Here is a 13,223-nt window from a genome sequence, read left to right as displayed (position 1 = left end):
TGACTTTTTCAACTCAGAATTGGCTGGAATTGAGATCAGACGCCATGTTGCATTTGGAGAGCCCCTGATGTGCCCAAACAGTGGAAACCCCCAATTCTAACTCCAACCCGAACCCCAACACGCCCCTAACCCTAACCCTAGCCCTAACCCTAGCCCTAACCCTAACCCTAGCCCTCACCCTAACCCTAGCCCTAACCCTAACCCTAGCCCTAACCCTAACCCTACCCTAACCCTAACCCTAACCCTACCCCAACACACCCCTAGCCCTAACCCTAGCCCTAACCCTAATGGAAAAATGGAAATAAATACATTTTTTTAATTTTATTATTTTTCCCTAACTAAGGGGGTGATAACGGGGGGTTTGATTTACTATTTATGGCGGTTTTTATGTTTGGCGGCTGTCGCACGCTAAAAGACACTTTTTTTATAGTAAAAATAGTTTTTGCATCACCACATATTGAGAGCTAGAATTTTTCCGTATTTTGACCCACCGAGTCATGTGAGGTCTTATTTTTTGCGGGACAAGTTGACATTTTTATTGGTACCATTTTCTGGCACGTGAAATTTTTTGATCGCTTTTTATTCCGATTTTTGGGACGCAGAATGAACAAAAACCAGCGTTTCATGAATTTCTTTTGGGGGGGTGCGTTTACACCGTTCCACGTGCGGTAAAATTAATAAAGCGGTTTTATTCTTCGGGTCAGTACGGTTACAGCGATGCCTCATTTAGGTCGTTTTTTATGTTTTTGTCGGTTTTATGCAATGAAAACTACTTTATATAAAAAATAATTATTTTTGCATCGCTTTATTCAGCGAGCTATAACTTTTTTATTTTTTCGCTGATTATGCTGAGTGGCAGCTCGTTTTTTGCGGGACAAGATGACGTTTTCAGCGGTACCAGGGCTATTTATATGCGTCTTTTTGATCACGCGTTATTACACTTTTTGTTTGGTGGTATGATAATAAATCATTATTTTTTGCTTTGTTTTTTATTTTTATTTTTTAAGGGGTTCGCTAAAGGGGTTAACTAATGGGACAGTTTTATAGGGCGGGTCGTTACGGACGCGGCGATACCTAATATGTGTACTTTTATTGTTTGTTTTTTTTATTATTTCCAAAAAATGGATTTATTGGGGGAATATTTTTTTTTTTTTCTAATTTATTTGGCGATTTTTTTAAAATTATTTTTACACTTTTTTTTATTTTTTTTTTTACTTTATTAAATAGTGCCAGGTGGGACATCACTGTCCTGTGACAGATCGCTGATCTGTCACATCACAGATCACTGTGACAGATCAGCGATCTGACACAGGCACTGCAGAAGGCTTCCTCGTGCCTGCGCTTTGCAGGCACTAAGGAAGCCAGCTTCTGCAGGCCCCCGAAGGCCCCCATCGCCATCTTGGATTCGGGGGCCTGGAGGAAGGGAGTCACCCGCAGCAGCGCTGCACATTGCGCTGCCGTGGGGGGCTCAGGGAAGCACGGAGGGAGCCCCCTCCCTGCCGATGCTTCCCTTTAACCCCTGGTACACCGCGATCGTGTTTGATCACGGTGTGCAAGGGGTTAACGTGTCGGGGGCGGTCCGTGACCGCCCCTGACACATTGTGCCGGGTGTCAGCTGTGATAATCAGCTGACACCCGGCCGCGATCAGCGGCGCTCATCACGTGGGCGCCGCTGATCGCGCCGACGTACTATCCCATCTCCGGTCATACGGGCCCGGGTACCGTGGACGGGATAGTACGTCGGATGGCAGGAAGGGGTTAAGGTTGTGAGAAAAAAGAGAATTTTTCAGCGGTATATAGTGGCTTCAACACAGCATATCTCCCAACGTTTGTGATTTACGCCATGTTATAGATGGATAGGGAGTCAATTCTTTCTGTAAGTCCTTGTCCGTTAGTAACACTGACCAATGTTTTCTAAGGATATGACCAATCTCTGACCAATTTGTGGTAAATTTGGTGATAAACATAGGTAAGAAGGCTTTTGTCTCATTCTGATTAGGATATTGTTTCGACAAAAGATTGGTTCTGTTGGTATTGAGGGCAAGGGAGTAGCCCCGAATGATGTCCCTGTTTGGATATCCTATACTCTTAAATCAATGATGTAATTCTTTAGATTGCCTAAAAAACAGAGAGTCGTCTGAGCAGATGCGACACGCCGTAGGAACTGTCCTATGGGAATCGAGCTTTTAAGCTTGGGGGGATGTGAGGATGAATAATGCAAGAGTGCATTTGTCGCAGTCTCCTTACGGAAAATGGTGGTACTGATGGATCCGTCATCTGATTTAAAAATTCGAAGATCCAAGAAGTCGATGGAGGCCTGGCTATATTTCCAGGTAAGTTTAATGTTATAGGTATTATTGTTTAAGTGGCACAAAAATGAGTCAAACTGCGACATGGAGCCCTGCCAGATGAAAAATACATTGTCGATATACCGTAGCCCCCGAGATGAAAGAGCTATGGCCGGGTGCATCAAGTACCGTGTTCCTCTCCCACAGCCCCAGGAACAAGTTTGCATATGAGGGCGCGCAAGACGCCCCTGTTATGAATGGGTCATCGAGGAGGAAAAAACCTAAACATGCTAAGCCCAGAAAAACCAGAGAGGTTGGTAACTATGCAGATTGCAGATCCCTAATCCTACCACACAACTAGCAGCAGCCGTGGAGCGTGCCTACGATGAACCTAGACGCCTCGTCATGGCCGGAGGACTAAATAAGCCTAAAGCAAGAAAAGGGAAAACTAACTGCCTCAGAGCAGACCCCAAAGGAATAGACAGCCCCCACACATGTATTGACGGTGAAACAAGATGAAAACACAAACACAGGTAGGAAAATAGGCTGAGCAATAGATGGGGCCCAAACTAACTAGAAAGGAGAGGAAAGGACAGACACTGTCTGCAATCTGCCCAAAATCCTACAAAATAATGTCCAACACTTCTGATAGCAAAATTAACCCCGAAGTCACTAGACCTCTCCCACTATATCAGCACTCTGAAATATTCTGAGACAGAGCAAAAAGAGGCCAATCTAATAAGGGACAAAAAGCAAATTGGCAAAAACAGATAAATAAGAGTGGAAATTCAGCACAGCCCAAGCCGGGGCTGGCTGACCACGCAAAAAACTGAATAGAACAACAAAATCAAGTGTGAACATTAACAGAGAAACTTAGCTTGAGCTGACTGGAACAGAGCTGAGAACCAAGACCTGACAAGCAGAAGGAATCACCAGCACCAGAGTAGGCCGTCAGCTGTCTTAAATCCAATCTGAGATTCCTGAGGTCCAGTCGTCATCCTCATTATCAGGTGGCAGATCTCTACTGATTAAATCAGCCTCACTACCTCCTGTTACCACCAGAGGGAGCCTGACTAGTAGACCAGAAAATGAACTCACAACAGCCCCCATTGCTGTACCCTGGAACTGTAGGAAGGGGCGGTCCTTGAACACAAAATAGTTATGTGTCAAAATAAAATTGAGTAAATCTAAAATAAATTTCGTCAAAATTGGATCAAGGTTGGTCATACTCAGAAAAAATTTAGTAGCCTGCATCCCGTGGATGTGGTCTATCGACGTGTAGAGAGACTCCACGTCACAGGTGACTAGCCACATGTCATTCTCCAGATGTAGATCATCGAGTCTTCTCAGGACATCAGTGGTGTCCTTAACGAATGACGGGAGTGTCTCCACACATCCCTGAAGATAAAAATCGACAAATTGGCACACTGGTCCACAAAGACCCCCAATGCCCGAGACAATAGGTCTGCCCGGTGGGTGTTGGGGGTCTTTGTGAACTTTAGGTAATAAATAAAATGTAGGAACAACCGGAAAGTCGGGAAAGAGTGCTTCTCGCATTTTAGGAGAGATGACGTTATCTTCTACTCCATTTTCTAAAAGATGAGACAGTTCTAGTTGGAATTTAGAAGTAGGGAGAAAGTCTAATCACTGGTAACATGTTTTATTATAGAGCTGTCTGAAGGCTTCCGCCTCATACATCTCCACGGGCCAAATGACAACATTTCCCCCCTTGTTGGCACATTTGATGACTATGTCCTTCAGGTCTTTCAATGTTTTGATGGCTTTCCTATGTTGATAAGAGAGATTATCATCTATAATATGGAGATCAAGTTTGTCAAAGTCCTCACGGACCAATTTGACAAAAATCTCTACCTGGGGACAGGTCAACAAGGGAGGAAAGGTCTGAGAGCGTAAGTGGAGATGTACGGGAGCAGGGGGAACCCTAGATGTAGAACGCTCTGCAGCAAGGGATTCCAAATCACTCAACGCTTGTGATTCTGTCACATGCATTGTAGAATGATATTCAGTTGTAAACTGTTTTTTTTTTAAATCAATTTGCGAGCAAAAAGCTCAAGATCTTTAATAAGAGACCTTTAGATAGCACCTCTGTCTGTTATGATGACAAGGGGTGCTGTGATAGGTTGATTACCTTCAGTATCTCTTGTTTTTCTTGTCCCTTATGTTGTATGTATGTTTTTTCCTTTTTACAACCGGTGTGTAGGGAGGCAGGAAATGATTGTTTGTTGGACCGTCCAAAGTGGCCGATCCACCTTTTTGTTCTAAAAAACTGTCGCCACATGCTCCTTCATATGTTGTGGAGATACTTGAGATAGATTGTGATCTGAATTGAGATTTAATCTGTTCCTTACGCCAGCGATAAACACGCTTTTGTTGATAATCTTCGAGTTCGCGTGAGTATTTCTTGGTTTTATTATTCTGTATCTCAAGTTCCCACTTGGAAAGGTCCTCTTCCAGTGAACAATCAAATTTTTTATATTCGTCACTGGATAGAGCCTCTTGAATTTTGGCACGAGTTGTTTCTATCTCCTTTTCTATTGTTTCAACTATTCTCTGTCAATACCAATCAAGAGCTCTAATAATGTGCGAGAGCATTTGGTTAGCGTTTCCTACCACTTAAGAGTGAATGATGGATCTTCAATATCTAGTGTGGGGAACAATTGAACCCGCAGGCCTCTTGGGATTATTTCTTTCTGCAGATAATTTTCTAGTGCAGCCTTGTTCCACCAGGTTTTAATTCTCTTTCTCAGAAGTTCCCTAACTTTCAGTTTCAAGTCCTTTATATCAGATCTGTCTTTATCAATTGGTTGCCTCTGTTAGGAACGGCGGAACGCACTAAATAAAAAACTAATAAAGTGCGTTCGCCGCTCGGGGTCCACCGTGCAGTAGGTGATATAACTGCTTCTAAGAGGTGGCAGGAGCAATATGGCGGAGGTGCACACGGGGTTATACTTCACCCAGGTGCGCAGAGCAATCTCTGTTGAGTCACAGAGATGCCAAACACAAGACAAATACAATAGGGCCGAGCCTGTTAAAGTCACAGTGCTCAGAATAGTTGCACACACGTTATCAGGTCACAAGAGCAGAGCCAAGGACAGCGGGACTGCGTCCCTCTAGACCTACCGTGTGTGCGACGTCGCAACTGCGGACGCCAAGGAGTGCTGCTACTGGAGCGCAGCATGGGACTTTGATGCTGCACGACAATGCTAATATGCAAGCGCAATGTTGGACGCTAGCAACTGTGGATGATGAAGCAGAGGTGCGCTGGCACTGGCACTGGCACTGGTACTAAACTCAATCCCTAACCACAAAGGTAATATCAGAGGGTAGGGGTTTCAAATGAGTCCTTCACCAGAATCATGCATCCGTCCTCATTCACACAGCAGCAAGTATGACTATACTAGCGCATGGCGGAACAGCCATGTGCACCTTTTATAGCAGCCAGGACCTTCCGGAAGCCTCCAGATCTCCTAGCTGGACCAATGAGATCTGAAGCAGGACCTGAGCACGTGACTCCCGATCTCCAATGGGAGATCATCTCATGAGCATGCTCAGAAGATGGAAAGAAGGACTTCTGGAGAGATTTGCTGCAAGGCAATCTCCTCTGCAATCTCCTCTGCAGTAGATAAACAGCAGGAGACTGCAGAATGTGTGGGTCTGGATTCCTGCAGAGCCAACACAGGAATCTGACTCCTAACAGCCTCTCATCAAACACCACCCCTAGTTGTGTCACCCAGGTTTTGTCGCATTTCTTGTAATCAAGAAATGCGAGGTCACCTGCTTGAGGGACCAGCAGAAGATCATGTTTTATCTGCGGAGCTTGTCGGCCCGTGTGGAATCTGCAACATCTTCGGCTACATCCATTCCTGCTCTGACCACGACCACTTCCAATGCTCCTAGCTATGCATCAGGTTAAGGACCTCATCTGGTGGCTCTCACCTGGTTCGACGGAGATCCTGCCCAGAATCGAGAGGTCATTAATCAGTGCACATTGCACTTTGAACTTCTGGGCCATCTGTTTGCTACCAGTCGGGCTAAGGTAGCATTCATTATGTCTCACCTCACTGGAGAGGCTCTTGCTTGGCTGAATCCATTGTGGTAGAGAAGATATCCATTAGTCAATGACCTCCAATCCTTCCTAGGGGCTTTCCGCAGGACCTTCGATGAGCCAGGTCGTACTACTTTGACAGCTTCCTCTCTTCTTCGCCTGAATCAGGAGGATCTCACAGTGGCCCAGTACGATGTTCGGTTTTGCACTCTTTCATCCAAGTTGTCCTGGAATGACGAGGCGTTGGTGGCAACCTTCTGGGAAGGTCTGTCTGTTAGAATTAAGGACGAGCTGACAGGTCAGGGTGTCCCTATGTCTCTGGATGACCTGATTTCCCTGACTCAAATTGATTTCCGATTTCAAGAGTGCTCAAGGGAGATTAAGCAGGAGAAGAGACCTTTTCTCCTGGCACCCAGCTTCCAAAGGACGACCGTTTCTCAAAGCGGCTTCCTTGGGGGAGAATCGTTCCTCTCCTTCCCTGCTGATGACTGTGTTGTTGTCCTTCGGCACTGTCAGTTTTTCCGTGGCAGGCTACCTGGATTCCGGGTCCGCCGGGAACTTCATTCAGCAAACTGTGTTGGACCTTTACCAGATTCTGGTGCCTCCAGAACCCTGTGTTGGTGAATTCCATGGATGGCAGAGCACTGACCGAACCTGGGGGTTGCAGTAGCTCCAATGGTGTTGAGGTGGCTGTGTGGTCACTACAAGTTGTTAGCTTTCTTGAAGAAATGGGTTTTCAGGTTCTGTTGGAAGGATCCAAATGTGGTGGATAACCGGATGTGTTGGGGCACAGAATTCCAGAGGATGAGGGGATAGGGTATTACTTTGACTGTCAAATTGGAGATCAAGGACAAAACAGGGCACCTCATGCATGTTTCACTGTGGGTTACTCTGGGCTAATGCACTGGTTGAATGGTAAATAGAAAGAAATGGCTGTTGCAGTGCCAATGATTTGGCTTGAGCAGAAAAATCACCATTCAAACTGTTATTTTTTGAATTATTAAAATCCCCAGAAATTCAAAGAGAAACACGTCACAAACTGTGCATCCTGACAAGAATATTGTAAAGGAAAATGCTGGTGAGACACACAAGGCATCTTATTCCACATGCGGCTATTGTGAGATATTGCTCATTGCAGTAACCACTCCTCCACAAGCACATTAGCGGATGAATCCTGGTCTATCTCCTTAGGGGAAACACGTTGGGATGTACTGGTAATAGTACAGTAGATAAGATAAGTACGTTTTTGTTTTTGGTCTTTGTGATTCTATTTTATGGGCATTTTTAAGCCATATAAAATTAAAGTGACCTTTGAGTTTTTTTATGTCTTTGGTTATAAGGATTATGAGTCTCCCCTTAACCCCTTAATGAGCAAGGCAATTTTGACCTTAATGACCAAGCCAATTTTTACAATTCTGACCACTGTGACTTTATGAGGTTATAGATCTGGAACACTTCAATGGATTCCATTGATTCTGAGACTGATTTTTCATGACATATTGTACTTCATGATAGTGGTAAGATTTATTTGATATAACTTGCGCTTATTTATGAAAAAAACTGAAATTTGGCAAAAAAATCCGAAAATTTAGCAATTTTCAAACTTTTAATTTTTGTGCCCTTAAATCAGAGAGTTGTGTCACACAAAATAGTTAATCAATAACATTTACCACTTGTCAACCTTAAATCAGCACAATTTCAGAAATATAATATTTTTTTGTTAGGAAGTTATAAGGGTTAAAAGTTTACCATCAATTTCTCATTTTTCCAACAAAATTTAAAAAAACAATTTTTTTAACCCCTTTACCCCAAGGGTGGTTTGTATGTTCATGACCGGGCCAATTTTTACAATTCTGACCACTGTCCCTTTATGAGTTAATAACTCGTGACATACTGTACTTCATGTTAGTGGTAAAATTTCATTTAAATAACTTGCTTTTATTTGTGAATAAAATGGAAATTTGATGAAAATTTTGAAAATTTTGCAATCTACCAACTTTGAATTTTTATGCCCTTAAATCACAGAGATATGGCTGACACCCCGGCCACGATCAGCGGCGCTCACCACGTGAGCACCGCTAATCGCTATGACGTACTATCCCAACCATGGGCGTAGGGGCCCGGGTCCCATGGACGGGATAGTACGTCAGATGTCAGAAAGGGGTTAAGGACCACCTCACATTTGAAGTGAATTTGGGGGTCAATATGACAGAAAATACCCAAAAGTGACACAATTCTAAAAACTGCCACCCTTAAGGGGCTCAAAACTACATTCAAGAAGTGTATTAATCCTTCAGGTGGTTCACGAGAACTAAAACAATGTGGAAGGAAAAATGAACATTTTACTTTTTTCACAAAAAATTTACTTAAGACGCAAATGTTTTTATTTTCACAAGGGTAATGAAAAAAATGGACCACAAAATTGGTTGTGCAATTTCTCCACAGTAGGCCAATACCCCGTATGTGGGGAAAAGCCACTATTTGGGCGCATGGCAGGGTTCAGAACAGAGGGAGCACCGTTTGACTTTTTGAATGCAAAATTGTTTGGAATCAATGGCAATGGCGAGCACCATGTTGTGTTTGGAAACCATCTGATATACCTAAACAAGGGAAACCCCCCAATTCTAACTCCAACCCTAGCACAGCCCTAATCCTATCCCTAATTCCAACCCTAACCACAACCATAACCCTAACCACAACCCTAACCCCAACTCCAACACCACCCTAACATCAACACCCCAACCATAACCACAACACAACCCTAACCCCAACACAACCCTAACTCGAACACCACAAACATAACCCCAACCATAACTCCAACACAACCCTAACCCCAAAACAACACTAACCCTAGCCACAACGCTAACCCAAGCCTCAACCCTAACCCTAACCATTTAACTTTGTTCACCAAAAATGTTCTTTAGACCACAATGTTTTTTTTTATTTTCACAAAGGTAGCAAGAAAAACTGGACCCCAAAAATTTGTTGTGCAATTTCTCCTGAGCATCCCAATACCACATATGTGTGAAAAAAAACCACTGTGGGCACACAGCAGAGTTCAGAAGGGAAGGAGAGCCATTTGACTTTTTGAATGCAAAATTTTCTGGAACAATTGGCAGATGCTATGTTGCATTTGGGGACATGCTTAATCTTTTTATGACTTGTGGCATAATTGTACACCCATGTCGGACTCCCTCTTTTTAGTACAGGCGCAGAGCCAGTACCTTACCGTACACATGACAGCTGATCTATACATCTGACATGTGCTTGCAACAGGAATTGCTATCCAACCATGACTGTTACCTAGTTAAATGCCACTGTCAATGTCTGACAGCAGCATTTAACTTGGGCTTACAGTTAGTGCGTCATTAATCCCACCAATCGGTGTTCAGCGATCATGTGATGGGCGACCTCCATGGTTGTTATTGCTAGATTGCTATGAGCACCACTCCATGGTTAACGCTCATAGCAAGTGAATATTTCTACTACACACAGGCAACCTGATCATAACCTGTGTGTAGCAGAGGTGATCAAAAGTATTGCAGTTTCTAGTCTCCCATGGAGACTATTGAAGCATGCAAAAAGTATAAAGAAATGTTTTTAACAATATAAAAAAATAAAAAACTATAAAATTTCAAATCACAACCATTTCACCTCAAAATAAAACAATAAAAAAATTAAATTTACACATATTTGTTAATGCCTCATTCAGAATTGTCTGATCTATTAATATAAAAAAAGAATTAACCTGATCACTAAATGACGTAACTAGAAAAAAATTCAAAATACCAGAATTGAGGGGTTATTTTTGTCGTCGCTCATAGGAAAAGCGGGCAATTAAAAGACCGTGTCTACACCAAAATAGTATCAATAAAATTGTTAGCTCAGCGAGCAAAAAATAGGCACTCATCCAGCCCCAGATCACAAAAAATGGAGACGCTACACATCTCGGAAAATGACACCATTTTTTTAAAAATAAAGTTTAGATTTTTTTTAACCACTAAAATAAAAAAGAACCTATTCACATATGGTGTCTGCGAACTCATAATGACCTGGAGAATCATAATGGCAGGTCAGTTTTAGCATTTAGCGAACATGGTAAAAAAAAACAACTGTGGAATTGCACTTTTTTTTGCAATTTCACTGCACTTGGATTTTTTTTCCCATTTTCAGTACACATGAAGAACATGGAGAGAGGTTCCATAAAGATAATTCTACAATCTCAACATGATAGGGGACTACTGCTGTTGTTTACAACGGGCATATATGATCTCTCACAAGCACAAAAGTACTTTCAACAGTTGCTCTTTCAAGACTTTTCAACTGGAATACAAGTTTTTTGAAATTTTATTCTTCAGTTACATTTTCAAATAATGTTTACTATGAAAACTTTGAAGAAGATCTGGTAATTATTGGAGTAAAACTCGTTCTGTACATAAGTAATCAATGCTTTCCAATTGCTTCACTCATTTGATCGAACTTATGCATAACAAAATTTACTAACGTATTACAACAATTCTGGCTTCTAATTTGGGGTATGCACATTCGATTTGGTGTAGGACACATAGTTTTTGCCCAGTAGCAGACCCCCCAATTTTTTTTGTTGTGCAGTGTTAGGCTATGTGCACACAGTGCGGATGCTCCTGCGGATTTTTCCGCGCTGATTTTACTAAATCTGCAGGTCGAATGACATGCATTTTTCCTGCGGATTTCTTCCTTTTTTTTTGCGTTTTTTGTGCGGTCTTCCACTGTGGTTTTCCACCTGCGGATTTGTAGAATGGAGCAGGTGGAAAACTGCAGCAAAACCGCACAAAAGAAGTCACATGCTGCTTTTTTTTTTTCTGCGGAAAACATAGGCTTTAATGGTACTGTACATCACCTGTGGTTCTGCTGCAGGTCCGCAGCGGCAAATCCGCTGCGGATCCACAGCAGAATCCGCACTGTGTGCACAGGGCCTAAGGCTATGTGCACACGTGCGGAATTGCCGAGGAAATTTCCTCGGCAATTCCGCAACTCCCTGCCGTGGGAAATACGCATGCGGAATTCCCGCAAAAAAATAGCATTTTGCAAGCATAATTAGCTTGCAGAATGCTAGCGTTTTCCAATCGATCTGTAGCATCGCTTGGAAATCTGATTGACAGGTTGGTCACACTCGTGAGGCTGCCTATGCGGCATCAATAGTAAAAAGATATAATGTTAAAACTAATTAAAAATTTAAAAAATCGTGATATTCTCACTTTCTGGCGGCCCCCGCAGCCTTAAAGATCCTCACGATGCTCCCGGCAAGTCCTGCTCCCAGCGATGCCTTGCGACAATGACCCCAGATGATGTAGCATCACGTGAGACTGCTACGTCATCACAGGTCATTGTTGCAAGGCATCACTGGGACTTGCCGGGAGCATCGCTGAGGCCTGGGAATGCTGCGGGGGGCCGCCAGAAGGTGAGAATATCACGATTTTTTATTTTAATTATTTTTTTAATAGGGATATGGTACCCAGGGCCAGGTGGAGAGTCTCCTTTCCTCCAGACCCTGGGTAACATCCGCACATTTTCCGCTTACTTTGTGCATGGTGGGCATAGCCACATGCGGAAAGCAAGCCGAACAATGCATTCCTATGTGTGCGGAATCCCCACGATTCCGCAAAAAGAATGAGCATGCTGCATATTTTTCCACGATACGATTCTGCCGCAGAAAAATATGCAGCATTAGCACAGCATGTGCGGAATGCTATTTAATTCAATGGGTTGAGGATTTTAGCGTCCGCAACGTGTGCACATAGCCTTATACTTTTCCACTGATAGTTCTACTCCTGGTTTTGCATTACAAATATTTATGTAAAATACCGACCAAATACTGAACATGGCCTAATGGTTACGTGGTGGTACAGAAATTAAGTGGAAAATAGAACTATGTTCCCACGATGAGTGTTTGGTGAATTTCTGAAGTTGCAGATTAACTGCAACATTTCTGGACCTATTATGTACATTAGGGTTACATTGTAATATTTTAATTGTGTTTCTAATTGCATTTGGTTTACATATATTTTTATTGTGTTTTTGATACTACGTTTTGATGTATCATGTTAAAAATAAAGCTGCTTTGTTTAGGATACTTCCCAGTTTTTGGCTTTGAAAAACTTATGTGTGGTTTATGTGCGTTTTTATTCCATTTTTTACCTGCAGATTTTTGGCATGTAATGCACATCTATAGGAAAAATCTATTCCTATAACTGTAAGACACTGAGTACTGTATTTTATACTCAGCTACCTATGTGTCAAAAGCTCACTAAAAACTCATTGTGGGAACTTAAAATAATAATATTAATATCATATTCTCAAATATGGAATTTCTGCATTTTTTCCTTCAGGTATTCACAATAAAATTTGAAAAAGTAATCCGCTATCTTTATTGCATTTTTTTCTGCATTTTTTGGTTTGGATTTGGCACAGTTTTTTATTGTGATTATTTTTGCAGAAATGTGATTTCACACTAAAAAGTGCAATTACAACTTTACATATATTATTAATGCTCCCCACAGAATTCTATACTGACCTGCTCCTCCCCACAAATAACACATAATTGCAGCGTGTTTTTTGAATGCACAGTGGCATGAGTTTATGAAATCACATTTGCTTTTCTTGAACTGTTGGATTTTCCACACTAAAAAACAAAAAAATCTACATAGGAACATGTTCTTTCACACTACATTTTAATAATCCAGCTGAAATCCACATTTCATAAAAGCCAGCCCAAGCCTAATATATAATATATTCTGCTAGGCTTTATTCGAAGTTGCTTCACATGGAGCGCTGCATAATAAAACACCGGTCCAGCTGCCCGCTTGCCAGATAATTGCTTTGCAACCACT

The sequence above is a fragment of the Dendrobates tinctorius genome, unplaced genomic scaffold, assembly GCF_039654945.1.
Source record: "Dendrobates tinctorius isolate UK_male_01 unplaced genomic scaffold, ASM3965494v1 ptg000046l, whole genome shotgun sequence".
NCBI lineage: Eukaryota > Metazoa > Chordata > Amphibia > Anura > Dendrobatidae > Dendrobates > Dendrobates tinctorius.
The sequence above is the reverse complement of the archived record's forward strand: the minus strand, read 5'-3'. Positions refer to the sequence as shown.